General features: G+C 36.9%; 1 protein-coding gene across 2 annotated transcripts in view; it reads left to right on the forward strand.

Annotated features, from left to right (window-relative positions):
• The window catches only part of UNC13B (unc-13 homolog B), a 235,235-nt gene that overhangs the window by 106,740 nt on the left and 113,665 nt on the right, over positions 1-14,830 (forward strand). The gene's annotated exons all lie outside the window — the stretch shown is intronic.

Here is a 14,830-nt window from a genome sequence, read left to right on the forward strand (position 1 = left end):
GCATCCTAATCATTCTGGTGTTCCGTAGAGAACTGATTTTTGATTACCTCAAACCTAGGGCTAATTCCTCCTGTCCCACTTTATTATTTTTTTTTCCAAAGAACCACATGCATAAGGTTCATTTTTATATCAAAAGATACAGTGCATACTATGAGGCATAGTTTTTTTTCACTGCCCTATCCTTTAGCCATTCAGTTTCTGCCCGGAAGCAACCACTATTGCCATTTACTGTATATATACGTAAGTATATACATATACTTACCACCCTCACAAATGGTAGTATGCTTTGCACCGTGTTACATGCCTTGCTTTTTTTCACTTAACAATGTATGATATATACTACTTGTAGGGATCCAGTCCCTATTAACATGGACATTTTAGAAATCAAGATGAAATTTATTCACATAATATTAACCATTTTAAAGTGTATAATTCAGTGACATTTAGTACATTCTCAACGCTGTGGGGCTCTCACCTCTATGTGAATCCAAAATGTTTTCATCACCCCTAAAGGAGCCCTGTGGGCTTTAAGCAGTCACTCCTTGTTCCTGCTTAATGCCATGTCCTGGGCAATCACTAATCTACTTTCTGTCTCTATGGATTTACCTATTCTGGATATTTTATGTAAATGGGATCATAAGTACGTGACCTTTTGTGACTGGCTTCTTCAGTTAGCATGTTTTTAAGATTCTTCCAGACTGTAACACATATCAGTTCTTTATTCCTTTAATGACTGAATATTCCATTGTATGGATATACCACCTTTTGTTTGTCCATTCATAGTGGATGGACATTTGTTTTTTACCCCAACTTTTGGATATTGTGAATAGTGCTGCTATGAATAATTATGTGCAAGTATTTGTTTGAATGCCTGTTTTCAATTCTATTGGGTATATACTTAGGATTGGAATTGCTATTAACAGACATTTAAGTTGCTTCCAATATATGCTGGTACAGTGCTTGCAGTTGATATCATTTCACATATATGATTTCATACACGTATACATATTGGATGAATAGCTAGTAGTGAGATTACTGGGTCAAAGCATTTTACATTTAACAATGCATTTAACATTTTGGAAGATACTACAAAATTGTGCTCTCTAGAAGCTGTACTATTTTCACCCCCACTAGCAAAGTATGAGAGTGCTTTCTCCTCCCTGGCCTTTAGTTATAACCAGCCTTCCTACTAATCTTGTTGCAGAGAGCCACAAGCAACTGTGCCTGTGCCGTGATTCACTCAGAATCTTCTTCCTGCTTGCCTGCTCAGCCTGTCTTTTCTTCCTCTACCGTCTTGGGCCTTTTATTTCCTGACTTCCTATTTTGTCTCTTGATAACTGGGCCCTCCTCTTTGTTTGGTGTCCTGTTCAAATTTCCTTCTCTGGTTTATCAACTTGTGTTTCTGCTTATATTTTAAAATTTTGGACAATTCCTTTCAGTTTGTTTTCAGTAGTAATACCTTGGAAATAGAGAGGGAAGTGTTAAGGAGGCAAAGAAGCAAATGGTTAAGAATGGCATGTAGTTTGTTCAGGAAGGCTTTCCAGAGAGATGAGTTTAGAAATGACTTTTGAAGAAGCTAATCAGAATGTACCGATTGAAAAGAAAGATATTCATAGCAGGATAAATGAAAAGTATGAAAGGAGAATTCTAAAGGTAATCCACTCTACTCTCACTCCTGGCCAAGGAACCTCTTCCTGGCTGGAACTACTCTTTCCTGGGTAGTGGGAGTAAAGTAGTAATCCATATCTTCTGGTATGTCTCGTCCAGGACTCGGACTCTCAGACAGGAAAATATACTAGTTACGGCCTCCTTAGAGTGTAGGGAGTCTTATTTTAGTAGTAGGGCAGTGCAGTGGGTCTAGGACTTCTGTCAGTAAGAGTGGGTGATGAGTTATACATTGTACATTTGGTATTGGTGGGAGCAGTTGATACTGATGCTAATTATAGGTGCTGGCAAACTAACAAAGAAAAGAGAGACTATAACAATATGGCTTGGCTGTTAAAAATAATGTTAATTGTAGTCTTCTGACTCACTTATTTATTTACTTCTATCCTGCCATCTTCCAGAAAGAATTTGATGTGGCTAATTGCAGTTATTACATCAACTCATTATCATTTCTGTTCAATTACTATGTTACACAATTATGCATGTTAAAAGTATCAGGTTAATGTATCAAAGTTTTATTTGATTACAACATTTAAGTACCTAATCTGGGCATAGTGTGTGTTTTGTGTGTGTATATATATATATATATATATATATATAGATAGATAGATAGATAGATAGATAGATGAGTGACTGTTATTCCCATAAAAGCATGGTCATCTTATGGCTTCTTATTATAGATTTTATTGGTACAAAGTGGTAAGAAATGAATTTGATTGATAAAACATGATTGACAGAATTATGATAGACATGAACAATTGATAGACTTGTTCATTACACAAACAGTTATTGGACACCTCTTCCTCATGCCAAGAATCATGCTAGGCACTGGGGGTATAGAGATTAAAAGTCCTTGATCTTAAGGAGTTCAAGTCCAGAGAGGAAGAAACATGTAGCTAGTACCATGTGATAAGTAAATGGTAGAGGAGTATAGAGGAAGAAAACTTAATCCAAATTTGGGATGGTTAGGAATAGCTTCCTAGAGAAAATGATATCTAAATTGAAAAAAAAAGTTTAAAATCAAAGTCCATATGTTTCATTATGGTTCACTCTTTGTGTTATACATTCTATGGGGTTTTTCTCTTTTTTTCTTCCAGTTTTATTAAGATATAATTGACATACAGCACTGTATAAGTTTAAGGTGTACAGTGTAATGATTTGACTTACATACATCCTGAAATGATTATCACAGTAAGTTTCGTGAATGTCCATCATTTTGTATAAATACAAAATAAAAGAAAAACATTTTTGTGACGAGAACTTAGGATTTACTCTTAACAGCTTTCATATATAACATACAGTGGTGTTAATTATATTTATCATGTTGTGCATTACATCCCTACATATTGTATGGATTTTGATGAATACATAATGACACATATCCACCCCAATAGTATCATATAGAATAGTTTCATTAACCTAGAATTCTCCTGTGCTCTACCTATCCATTCTCCCCTCCCTGCAAAACTCCAAAATAAACTGAGCTTTAAAAGATGAGTCGGAGTCGGTCAAGGAAAGGAGAAAAGAGTTTATGGTACTAGGACACTAAGATGAAAAAGCATAACTTAAGTATGTTAAATTCTGGATGGCTTGAAGGCAGGAGATAAGAGTGGGGAAGGGGTTAGAGATGAGGCTAGAGAGGCACAGAGTGCTCATGTCAGGAAGGGTTTGAGTGCCATAGCAAGCTGTTTTTTTTTTTTTTTTTTTTAACATCTTTATTGGGGTATAATTGCTTTACAATGGTGTGTGAGTTTCTGCTTTATAACAGAATGAGTCAGTTATACATATATATATGTTCCCATATCTCTTCCCTCTTTGTCTCCCTCCCTCCCACCCTCCCTATCCCACCCCTCCAGACAGCCACAAAGAACCGAGCCGGTTTCCCTGTGCCATGCGGCTGCTTCCCACTGGCTATCTACCTTACGTTTGTTAGTATATATATGTCCATGTCTCTCTCTCGCCCTAACACACCTCACCCTTCCCCCTCCCCATATCCTCAAGTCTGTTCTCCAGTAGGTCTCTGTCTTTATTCCTGTTTTACCCCTAGGTTCTTCATAACATTTTTTTTTTCTTAAATTCCATATATATGTGTTAGCATACGGTATTTGTCCTTCTCTTTCTGACTTACTTCACTCTGTATGACAGACTCTAGATCTATCCACCTCATTACAAATAGCTCAATTTCGTTTCTTTTTATGGCTGAGTAATATTCCATTGTATATATGTGCCACATCTTCTTTATCCATTCATCCGACGACGGGCACTTAGGTTGTTTCCATCTCCGGGCTATTGTAAATAGAGCTGCAATGAACATTTTGGTACATGACTCTTTCTGAATTCTGGTTTCCTCAGGGTATATACCTAGTAGTGGGATTGCTGGGTCATATGGTAGTTCTATTTGTAGTTTTTTAAGGAACCTCCATACTGTTCTCCATAGTGGCTGAACCAATTCACATTCCCACCAGCAGTGCAAGAGTGTTCCCTTTTCTCCACACCCTCTCCAGCATTTATTGTTTCTAGATTTTTTGATGATGGCCATTCTGACTGGTGTGAGATGATATCTCATTGTAGTTTTGATTTGCATTTCTCTAATGATTAATGATGTTGAGCATTCTTTCATGTGTTTGTTGGCAGTCTGTATATCTTCTTTGGAGAAATGTCTATTTAGGTCTTCTGCCCATTTTTGGATTGGGTTGTTTATTTTTTTGTTATTGAGCTGCATGAGCTGCCTGTAAATTTTAGAGATTAATCCTTTGTCAGTTGATTCATTTGCAAATATTTTCTCCCATTCTGAGGGCTGTCTTTTGGTCTTGTTTATGGTTTCCTTTGCTGTGCAAAAGCTTTGAAGTTTCATTAGGTCCCATTTGTTTATTTTTGTTTTTATCTCCATTACTCTAGGAGATGGGTCAAGAAGGATCTTGCTGTGATTTATGTCATAGAGTGTTCTGCCTATGTTTTCCTCTAAGAGTTTGATAGTTTCTGGCCTTACATTTAGGTCTTTAATCCATTTTGAGCTTATTTTTGTGTATGGTGTTAGGGAGTGATCTAATCTCATACTTTTACATGTACCTGTCCAGTTTTCCCAGCACCACTTATTGAAGGGGCTGTCCTTTCTCCACTGTATATTCCTGCCACCTTTATCAAAGATAAGGTGACCATATGTGCATGGGTTTATCTCTGGGCTTTCTATCCTATTCCATTGATCTATCTTTCTGTTTTTGTGCCAGTACCATACTGTCTTGATTACTGTAGCTTTGTAGTATAGTCTGAAGTCAGGCAGCCTGATTCCTCCAGCTCCATTTTTTGTTCTCAAGATTGCTTTGGCTATTCGGGGTCTTTTGTGTTTCCATACAAATTGTGAAATTTTTTGTTCTAGTTCTGTGAAAAATGCCAGTGGTAGTTTGATAGGGATTGCATTGAATCTATAGATTGCTTTGGGGAGTAGAGTCATTTTCACAATGTTGATTCTTCCAATCCAAGAACATGGTATATCTCTCCATCTGTTTGTATCATCTTTAATTTCTTTCATCAGTGTCTTATAATTTTCTGCATACAGGTCTTTTGTCTCCTTAGGTAGGTTTATTCCTAGATATTTTATTCTTTTTGTTGCAATGGTAAATGGGAGTGTTTTCTTGATTTCACTTTCAGATTTTTCATCGTTAGTATATAGGAATGCCAGAGATTTCTGTGCATTAATTTTGTATCCTGCTACTTTACCAAATTCATTGATTAGCTCTAGTAGTTTTCTGGTAGCATCTTTAGGATTCTCTATGTATAGTATCATGTCATCTGCAAACAGTGACAGCTTTACTTCTTCTTTTCCGATTTGGATTCCTTTTATTTCCTTTTCTTCTCTGATTGCTGTGGCTAAAACTTCCAAAACTATGTTGAATAAGAGTGGTGAGAGTGGGCAACCTTGTCTTGTTCCTGACCTTAGTGGAAATGCTTTCAGTTTTTCGCCATTGAGGATGATGTTGGCTGTGGGCTTGTCATATACGGCCTTTATTATATTGAGGAAAGTTCCCTCTACACCTACTTTCTGCAGGGTTTTTATCATAAATGGGTGTTGAATTTTGTCAAAAGCTTTCTCTGCATCTATTGAGATGATCATATGGTTTTTCTCCTTCAATTTGTTAATATGGTTAATCACATTGATAGATTTGCGTATATTGAAGAATCCTTGCATTCCTGGAATAAACCCCACTTGATCATGGTGTATGATCCTTTTAATGTGCTGTTGGATTCTGTTTGCTAGTATTTTGTTGAGGATTTTTGCATCTATGTTCATCAGTGATATTGGCCTGTAGTTTTCTTTCTTTGTGACATCCTTGTCTGGTTTTGGTATCAAGGTGATGGTGGCCTCGTAGAATGAGTTTGGGAGTGTTCCTCCCTCTGCTATATTTTGGAAGAGTTTGAGAAGGATAGGTGTTAGCTCTTCTCTAAATGTTTGATAGAATTCGCCTGTGAAGCCATCTGGTCCTGGGCTTTTGTTTGTTGGAAGATTTTTAATCACAGTTTCAATTTCAGTGTTTGTGATTGGTCTGTTCATATTTTCTATTTCTTCCTGATTCAGTCTTGGCAGTTTGTGCATTTCTAAGAATTTGTCCATTTCTTCCAGATTGTCCATTTTATTGGCATAGAGTTGCTTGTAGTAATCCCTCATGATTTTTTGTATTTCTGCAGTGTCAGTTGTTACTTCTCCTTTTTCATTTCTGATTCTATTGATTTGAGTCTTCTCCCTTATTTTCTTGATGAGTCTGGCTAATGGTTTATCAATTTTGTTAATCTTCTCAAAGAACCAGCTTTTAGTTTTATTGATCTTTGCTATTGTTTCCTTCATTTCTTTTTCATTTATTTCTGATCTGATTTTTATGATTTCTTTCCTTCTGCTAACTCTGGGGTTTTTTTGTTCTTCTTTCTCTAATTGCTTGAGGTGCAAGGTTAGGTTGTTTATTCGAGATGTTTCCTGCTTCTTAAGGTGGGCTTGTATTCATAGCAAGCTGTTTGTATTTTATCTTGAAGACAATGGGGAACCTTTGAAGGCTTTATGCAGGAGAATGAAGCAATCAGATGGTGGTGGTTGTAGTGATGTGAGCAGTTTGCGTGATGCATTAAAAAAATCTAATTGTAGAATGAATATATATATATAAATATATAAACCTCATAAAACAAATGTTTATTTTAATGAGTTAATATAAGGCAAAAAATAGACCTTTGCCAGGCACCCCAGAAAGCCCTCCACATGCCTTTTCCCAGTCACAGTCTCCTCCTCTGTAAAAGTAACTACTATTCCGACTTTATGATAATAAATTCCTCGATTTTGTAAATGTGCAAATGGATCCCCCCTCCCATATTATATATTCTTTTAGTACCTCTATGTATTTACCTTTCCTACATCACTTACTCGGTATGTATGATTATTTGATTAATATTTATTTTCTTCTCTAGACCATAAATTTCATGAGTAGGGAAAATGCTTATCTGTGTATCCCCAGTAACTTTGCTCAGTAAAATTAGTTGAATTAATGCATTTCTGTTAAGTGGAATTACTGAGTTAAGGAATATGCACATTTAAAATTTTGTTAGATATTGCCAAATTATACACTAGAAAGATTGTACTGGTTTATATTCCTGGTGTTGATACTCCTTTTCTCACACCCAGCCATACTGCCCTTTCACCCTCCCCTCCCCGTGTCCCTGTATCTCTGAGTCCTTTTCTTCTACAGAGAATTTTGGGCACATTCCAGCTTTTGTTTTAGGTGCTTAGGATATATCAGGAAGCAAAAAGACAAAGATCCTGGGTGGCAGCAGGTAGACAATAAACATAATAATTATACAGGATGTTAGAGAGTGGACCAATAAAAGAGTAGATGGTGAAAAGCAATTGGGAATGCTAGAACTGAAATTGAATTATAATTTTAAATAAGGTGGTTAGTATACAAGCTACAGTGAGATGACTTTTGAGTAAAGACTTGGAGGAAGTGAGGGAAGTAACAAGTTGGCTGAAAAAGGGTAGCAAGAGGTCTGTTGGGGGTGCTGTAATACTGTTTCTTGATCTGCGTGCTGGTTACTTGAGTGTGTTCACATATTCATTGAGGAGTACGCTTATCATTTGTGTACTTTTCTGCATTTTATACCTCAGTAGAGCTTTCATATTAAAAATGAATGGATGTTGAACATTTCAAAATGCCTTAATAGTACTTACCTAGTTATTCATGGGTATTTTCCTTTGACTTACAAACAGTGATGAATGCATTAATCAATTTCTATTAATAAATCATCTTGCCTTCCTTTAATTTACTTGATTATGGTAAAAGTATTTTTTTAAAGTATTCTTTTGATATAATGCTATGTTTGATTTGCTTCTATTTTATTTTGGATTTTTGTGTCTATATTCACAAGGAAGTTTGGTCAATAGTTTCTTTTTGTTATTCCCCTATGTCAGGTTTGAAGTACTTTTCTTAATTATAGGTTCTTTACTGTTTTCCATGGAAAGAAATCTACTGTCTCGAAACAGGAAGGAAATAATTTCTAATGTTTGACTTTATTGTCCTTTGTGAGCTACCTGGTAATTACTACAATTTAGTAATTGATAGGTGAGTCCTGTCACTGCTATTCTAGACAGATGGCTGTTCACTTCAAGTCTAGGGCTCAAATCTCCTGTCATTTCATTGTCATAGAAAAATTGACCATCACTGGACTATTAATTGGTGATGTAACAGTTGTTTGGGGGTGTTTTGTTTGATACTTATGGACCTTATTTTTTTAATGTGACTATTTCTGATTTCTTACGTTTTCCACTAGAAACAGGATGAAATAGGCAGAAGCCTGTGTTGCTGTAGCCTAGTCAACAGGGATAAGTGCAGAACCTTTGCCTTACTGGAAAGAGGATTCATTTTTAATTGGGTCCTGGACCTGCTAGAATTGTTTCATTTCCCTGTATGATCGCAGTGAGCTGGTCTCCAAGCTCAGTAGGATAGCTCATCTGGCTGTCTCCTCCTTCCATCAGCACAGGAGCACTGTGCTTCTGTTTGAGAGACTGGCTTTTTTCGTATAGCAAATCCTGTAGCTGTGTTTTTCAAAATGTAATTCAAGAATCATTTGGCATTAGTTGCTTATTGAAAAGGCAGATACAACAACAACAAATGTAGATGCCCAAGCCACTCCAGGCATTTTGAATTAGAATCTATGGGAGTATGGTCTAGGAATCTGCATTTTAAACAAGAGGCTCAAGTAATTCTTCTTAAAATTTAAAGACACTGCTTTCTAAGATTAAGAAGAACCTGCTTTTATTCAGTTGTTAGCTTCTTCAAGTATAGGATTTCTGTGCCGAGCATTGGAAGGACCATAAAGGGAGTATAAGATTGGATCTTACACTCGGGGAACTTACAACCTAGGCTAGGGATGGGATGCATAGGACTAAGGCAAGCAATAAAATGAATCAAATTCTAAGGCAGGTGTTTTTAAAAAATCAACTTTGTTGAGATATAATGTACATGCAAAAGATTCACCCATTTGAAGTGTACATTTTAATTGGTTTTGATAGATGTATATACCAGTGAAACTACCACCATGATCAAAATACAGAACATTTCCATTATCTCTAAACATTTCCTTGTGCTCTTTGCAATTCATCCTTCTCCCAACCCCTGGCTTCAGACAACCACTGATAGGCTTTCTATCACTATAGATTAAATTTGGTTTCCTAGAGTTTATATAAAATAGAAACATACCATGCAGTCCTTTGTGTCTAGCTTCCTTCACTCAGCAGAAGGATTTGAGATTCTTCCATTTTGTTGAGTGTATCAGTAATTTGTTTCTTTTTATTGAGTAGTGTTCTATTATATGGGTATACCATGTTTTGTTTATCCATTCACAATATCCATTCCATATCCATTTATCCTATCATAAATGATAGGCATTTGGGTTTTTTCCAGTTATTATAATCAATATGAACATTCACATGATCATGTGTTTTCACTTCTCTTGGTTAAATACCTAGGAGTGGAATGGCTGGATCATATGGGTTGGTGTATGTTTAACTTTTAAGAAAGAGGCGGATGGTTCTTATTTTGATTGTTAATAGAGACACTGTACTAGAGTCGTTGTGCATTGTTTAAGGAGTGTTGTTTAAGTGGAACTTACGAATGAATTCCAATTATATAAGGGAGGATAGGGAATATTTATTGAGTAATTACCATTTGTCTAGAACATGGTAAGTAAATGCTATATATGTGATTTTTCAATACTTATGCAAATCTGAGAGGTAAGTGGTATTACTCTTCACTCTTTATAGCTGACGAAGAGAAGTGTAGAGAAGTTAACCAGCCTAAGGTTACACAGCTAGTAAGAGATGGCTTTGAATTTAGGTTTATTTGGTTCCAAAGCTCAAACCATTTCCATTACACCAAGAAGGAATAGAAGTGAAGGATATTCCAGCTTCAGAAGTTGGGGGACAGATAGGAGAAATTGGGCTCATTCATCTCTCCACCTCCTGAGTATGGCAAGCATAGGAACTATGACAATCTGTTTGTCATAACAAAAACTTTGTTTTGTGGGACTGGTTAACAGTGAGGTTTGATATTTATTTGATATCAGATTATAGAGGGGTTTGAAAGCCAGGGAGATAAATATACTCCTTTATAAAGAGTTGTAAGTTGTTAAAAGGGTAATGATGTGATTAGAAGCTGGATTTAGGAAAATTCGTCTTGTTGCAGTCTGCTAAGTAGATTGAATGGGACAGAGATTAGGTCTTAAGTCCAGTCAAAAATCTGTAATAATTCAGGCATGAGGTAATAAGTTCTTTGATAAGGAGAGTAAAACCTATGAGGAAGGGACAGTAGGAAGGAGACTTAAATGGACTTAATTACTAAGCTTGTTGACAGATTGGACACGGGAGATAAAGTAGAGAGGAATTTTAGGAATAGTTTTGAAGTGTCCAGAGTTCCTTGGTTTTGAACTTGTCGTATACTTGGTATGCTAATATATCTGAAGAGAGCTCATAACATTGTAAATAAAATGTCATTGCCAGTAGAGGCTCTAGTTTTCTAGACAGCCTTTCTCTTAGCATAAGGTGACACAGAGCTAGGGGTAATTGGTTATTCATTTGTTAAGTATGTGAGCTTGAAGAGGTTTGAAGCTCCAGGGAGGTGGGAAACATTAGCCTGTTCATTAAAATTGCCAGTTTGACACTCATTTGATATGTGTGAATGCCCAGTTTGAGAATGTTACTAGTTTTCTAATACGCTCTTAATGTACTTGGAGGTTTTTCTGCAGCTCGTTTGGCCAGTGTCTTTTCTCTGCTTAATACCTTTTTGATGTCCTGTGATAAGTAATACCCTCCACCTTGCTTACATTGAACGTTTTACTGCATGAATTGTAGAATGTCTTGATGTCTCCTTTTTCCACTGCGTGTGCTTCCATTTGCTTCTGAACAGACTATGCTCTAGCTTTCATTCATTAAAATTTGTCATAAAAATGATGCATAACTTTTTTGTTTCTATATTCAGTAGGACTTTCTCAGTTTTATTTTGACTGCTCTGTAGCACTGCTACTTGTTAACCACTCACTCCTTCCTTGAAACCTTGTTTTCCTGACTCCAGGGACCACAATGCCATGGTTTTCTTCCTCTCCATCTTCTTTGCAGACTCCTTTGTGGACTCTTCCTTTTTTAAAAGTCAGATTTATTAATGTATAATTTACATATAGTAAAATTCTCCCTTTTAGTGTACAGTCCTATGAATTTTGTCAAACACATACAGTCATGTAACCATAACCACACTCAAGATATAGAGCAGCTCCATCAACCCTAAAAATTCCCTTAAACCCTTTGTAGTCAACCTCTCCCACTCTTGGCCTGTGACAACCACTAATCTGTTTTCTGTCTCTAAGTTTTGCCTTTTCCAGAAAGTCATATAAGTGGAATTATATAGTATGTAGCTTTGAGTCTGGCTTGTTTCACTTATCATAATGCATTTGGGACTCATCTACGTGTGTCACTAGTTTATTCCTTTTTATTCCTGAGTACTACTCTACTGTATGGATGTACCACGGTTTGTTTACCTGTTCATCAGTTGAAGGATACTTCTGTTTCCAATTTTTAGTGAATATGAATTAAGCAACTGTAAACATTTGTATATAGGATTTTCTATGAACATGTTTTTATTTCTCTTGGGTAAATATATAGGAAGGGGATTGCTGGATTGTATGGTGTGTGTATAACTTCATAAGAAATGCCCAGATTCTTTTCCAAAGAGGCCTACCACTTTGCATTCTTGCCAGCCACGTATGAGAGTTCTAGATGCTCCATAGCCTCCCCAACACTATATTGTCAGTTCTTTTTTTTTTTGTCTGTCTGCTTTTTAAATGTGGCTGTTCTGTAGCTTCCCCCCTTCTCCTATATACAGTCTTTTTCTTATCCTATACTCTCTACCTCATTGTTTTTATTTAATTTTTATCTATTCAGTTACAAATATTTGTTGAGATTCTGCTTTGTACCAGGCACTGTCTAGGCACTAAGGATATAGCAAGGAACAAAGAAGAAAAATTCCTGTCTTCATGGGAGCTTGTGTTCTGAAAACATCCAAGTCTTCTGCTCCACATCTCTTTTCTCGTATATCCAGCTGTCTACCAGACATAGTCATTTGAGATGTCTCATAGTTACCACAAAGCCGATACATACATCTAGCATTAAATTCATCATCACCGCTTTGAACCTTCCCCTCTTTTGTATTTCTTTTAATGAATGATGTCATATCCACCCAGTAGCTCAAGCTAAAAACCTGGGCAATATTATCTAGGCTTTATTTTCCTCACTTTCCACATTCAGTTACTTATCAAACTGTATTGCCTTTACCTCCAACGTATCTTATGAATGTATCTACTTTTCTCTGCTCCCTCTGCTACTTCCCTAGTTCAAGCCATCATTAGGTCAGTGCAATAGCCTCTTACTAGCCTCCCTGACACGTCTTCAGTCTACCTACTGTACCAACCAGTGGCCACACTGTACCACCATTCTTTTTCTAAAATGACAAATCTGATCCTGTCTCTCCCCTGCTTAAAAGCTGTGATAGCTCTGTATTATCCTCCAGATAATTACAAACTCCTAACATTACTAAATTTCTAAACATACATGTACTTAAGACTCACTTTGATCAGGTTCTTCCATAACACTGCAGCTTCTCATTCAGATACGCTGGAACTATTTTCAGTTCACTGAATGGGTCTTTGAATGTATAATTTCTTTTCCTGGAACATTTCCGCCCTCCTTTTCTTGGTTCTTATGCCTAGCAAAACCTAACTATCCACAGTAATTGTTCTACTGACTACTGATATGTTTTAGTGCTTTTTTGGGGTGAGGAAGGAAACTTGGCTTAATTAAACTGGTGCTATTTCTCTTACAATGGTACAAGGCTGAAGTGAGAATAGGGAACTAGTTAGTCAGAGAGCATAACTGTTGTTATTTTCATGGTTTAGGGATGGACCCAGTAGATGGGATCAGATTATTCGTTTGATTTATTCATACAAGAGATATTTATTGAACACCTACTATGTACAAGAAACTGCTGTGCAGTGCTGTTGGGCGTTCAAGAATGAGGCTGTGTAATGCAAAGAGAGCGCTCTTTGGGCCCAGAGTTTCAGTGAGACGCAGCATTGTCACTTGCCTGAAGCCATCTAGCTTGATAGGTGTATTTTGAAGTTCTATGTGATTATTTTTCAGTTTTCTTTTAAAAAGAAACAAGGTAATTACCCTCTAATGGTTGCTATGGCAACTGCACTATAGCGTAGGAGAATTTTTATCCTCCACTCCATGGTTAGAAAGTTAAATTATTAAAAATTTAAAAATTGCACACTAAACTAACATGAGAAGAAAGAGACATAGGTGGTAGGAAAAAGGTAAGTACATAGGAAGAAAACTCTCCCTGTGTAGTTACACAGCCTGTGACTGATTTGTAATCCCATTTCCCCAGGATTGGGAGTTGACTCAGGTAGTGAAACCAGCCTGTGTTGGCATCATTCAGTGCTTCCAGAATTTTGTGTCTTAGGGCAAACATTTAATTAAGGTAGCTGCACCCTCAGAACTCTGAGGACTTTTTAACCCAGACGTTGTTGATCCTTCAGCTGACATTACAACTGTTGGAGTGTGCTGATCTTCCTGCTACCTATTTGTTAGAAACCTATAAGGCAAGCAAAAATCTGGCAACATGACAAAACAACAAGAAATGCAAATTGCTTACTATTTTCTGGGGACCTGTGCTAAGTACTTTACATGGATTTTCTCTTGTAATCCTTACAGAAACCAATGAGACTCATATTATTATCATTCTCAAATTACAGATGAGGAAACAACTATAATAACCTTTTTAAGATCTTATAGCTAGTACATGGCAGAGCCAGAAGAACTTAGCTTTGATTTCTGTATCCATATTCTTAACTATGAAGCCACATTATTCCTTGTTTCTTGGGATAAAGGCCCATTTTTAGTGATTTCCTTGTCACATTAGTTGCCTCAAATTCAGTTCAGCTGTGGGATAGGATTTAAATTTAATTAATATTGAATTTTTTAATCTTGAAAAATGAGTAGGAATTGTTTTCAGTTTTCTTCTGTCAAAGCTTCTGTGTTTTAATGGATTTTATTTAAAAACTTATAGGCAATTCAGAAAAAAGTGGCTATCTCTGAGCGCGCAATAGGCTACAGTGGTTTTTTTTGTTTTGTTTTTGGCTGCATTGTATCTTCTTTGCTGTATGTGGGCTTTCTCTAGTTGCATTGAGCAGGGGCTATTCTTTGTTATGGTGTGCTGGCTTCTCATTGCGGTGGCTTCTCTTGTTGCAGAGCGCAGGCTCTAGGTGCGCAAGCTTCAGTAGTTGTGGCTTGCAGGCTGTAGAGCACAAGCTCAGTAGTGGCGCACGGGCTTAGTTGCTCCACGACACGTGGGATCTTCCCGGACCAGGGCTCGAACCCGTATCCCCTGCATGGGCAGGTGGATTCTTAACCACTGTGCCACCAGGCAAGTCCCTGCTACAGTGTTTTATTACATATTGGAAGACTAGAGATTAATACCATTCTTTGGCTTTTTTTTTTTTTTTTTTCGGTACGCGGGCTTGTCTGTCACTGCTGTGGCCTCTCCCATTTGTGGAGCACAGGCCCCGGACGCGCAGGCCCAGC

This window comes from Lipotes vexillifer, unplaced genomic scaffold, assembly GCF_000442215.2.
Source record: "Lipotes vexillifer unplaced genomic scaffold, Lipotes_vexillifer_v1.1 scaffold920, whole genome shotgun sequence".
In the NCBI taxonomy this organism is placed as follows: Eukaryota; Metazoa; Chordata; class Mammalia; order Artiodactyla; family Lipotidae; genus Lipotes; species Lipotes vexillifer.